Source organism: Macrosteles quadrilineatus, unplaced genomic scaffold (assembly GCF_028750875.1).
Source record: "Macrosteles quadrilineatus isolate MER2022 unplaced genomic scaffold, UCM_ALF_1.0 Scaffold_2__2_contigs__length_208266976, whole genome shotgun sequence".
Lineage (NCBI taxonomy): Eukaryota > Metazoa > Arthropoda > Insecta > Hemiptera > Cicadellidae > Macrosteles > Macrosteles quadrilineatus.
In genome coordinates this window covers 161,404,932-161,407,212 of record NW_026542595.1, presented here as the reverse complement: position 1 = coordinate 161,407,212, position 2,281 = coordinate 161,404,932, and positions in this window count along the sequence as shown.

The window sequence follows — 2,281 nt, the reverse complement described above, 5'->3', positions numbered from 1 at the left end:
GTTATTAAAATAACATGTTGGTTCATGAGATTGTGTTTCATAGCTGTACAAAGACATGCCTCAACAGCAAGAGGTAGTTATAATGTCAGTGTGGATTGACAACGTGTCAAACAGCAAGGGGTCTTCAAACAGAGCTGCCACTCACGTGACACATACTGCCAATACAAAAGGTGCTTGGGGTTTTTATGTCCCATCTTCATATCCTGAGTTGCTACTCTCTAACCCGAAACCATTTTGCACATCACTTCAAGCTGGGCCTCGAGGATCGCGGCATTATCACTTGCATAAAGTCCGTTTACAATGTCAATGTTTGTAGCCAGGAACTCGGGAACCAAAGTCCCCTAGCAAAACTACTAAGCCAGCTCGCTTCCTTGATAATTAAGTTCATGGGGCATTGTTAATTCCAATGGAACAAAACGCCGTAAAATACTTTTGATTTTTCCAAGGGTATAAAATCTCTTACTCCTTGACGATTCAGCATTATAATGCGTATTTCATGTATACTGTAAAACCCGTAATATTTAAGGTAGCGTATATAAAGATTTTGTGTAAAGATTCTGTCCGTAAACTACCCTTTAATATTGGCCGAGGCTTGGTGGCGAGAGCTTTCTCGCAATGATGCCAATTTATCCGTTTTCTTAGGAGCCACCGAGTCAATATTGTGAGGATATTGTTGAGGACTTTGTGTTTCTAAATCCAACAAGTCAATATTATGTTGTACGACTTTTGATTATTGTTTAAGTATCTGACGTGACTTGTTTACTTATTTTATGTGGTGTGGAGTCAAGTTCAAAACGATTGCTTATGATTTTTTCTATTAAAAATTTCAAATCATTTGAATCTGTATATCAGTGTGGCTTAAAATGATATACTCCTTAAATTGATACAAATTTCAGAAACTGTTTTCATTGCTATGGCTAAATTTAAAGCTGTCAAATTGAAACAAAAATCCGTATTAATTACATCACTTCACCAAACCTGCAGGATAAGTGAATTTCAATTTATCTGATTGGATGTTTAATCAAATATTTTCTAAAAATATATATTGTTGCTGCTAGGGGAAGTTATGAAGTGTTTTATGAAGTGTGTTATAAAATTATTTTCTTACCAAATGGTAATACTAGGCCTATAGGATGAAATAAATAGATTTCCCAAATTTCATTATCAAATATCTATAAACAAGCAAACTATAACAGTCTTCTTTTTCTTTACAAGATTAACATAAGAATTTTTAATATACCTTTTTCCGTAACCTTTAATTGTACAACGCAGTCATTGCCACTCTCGAAATGTTTTGACCACACTCACGTCGTGCGCTTAGTTCATGAGCGGCAATAACATAATAATAAATAAATAGTTTCTGGTCACCAAATCGTTGTTCTAATGAAATGTGACAAAATAAAAAAAACTATGTAATTCATCATTGTTGTACTTCTTAAAAGTCTAAAACTATATGCAAAAATCAAAATGCAAGGCTAAGCAAGACAATTTAAGGACAGTTTACTCAGCATATTGAGGTTAGGTGAAGCACATGATGGGCAGTTTATAAACACAGGGTTGTAAACTATGTCAGCTACAGCTCAGTGTTAGACACGTCGGCATTTTCCTCCCTTCTCTCTAAATCCAATCAACCTTAATATTTACCAAACTGTGTTGACTTTTAATCAAAAGTTTGTACAGCACTCGGCGTTTTTTAAGCTATTAACAAGTCGATAAGAAAGCTTGTTGATTTTAATGGATATTTGTTGAACCATGCCCTCGTGCCTGCACCCAGACTAACGAAATGGAAGCGTGATCCATGCGCAGGCCCGAGGAGCGGCTCACAAAACTTTACTTAACAAAATGAGAACCATGGATGGAGGTTCAAGAACAACACGCCATTTGAGAGAAACAAGCTGTAATAAACCATTTAAATGCACAACAACAATAATACATGAATTACTCTCAAGAAAACTTTAAAGGATTTAGTCACCCATCTAAGCTGCTGACTTACAGTCATTTCTTTTATTATTTAATATAGGCTAAAGGACCTTACTAGCTTTTACCTTTCAAAAAAACTTTTAAATTAACAAATTACAACAATGATATATATAATGACTCTTTTAATAAATGCATTTGATCTGGTAACTATAACATTTTTAGGGGCCCCAAAAGTGAATACTGTAGAAAGGTTGTAAAAATTTAATGAATAAGTTAGGCTAAAAACTGTTAAATAAAATTAGAAACAGATAACAAAATGGAATGCTGTGCTTAAAACTTAATAACAGATGATAAAGATTTC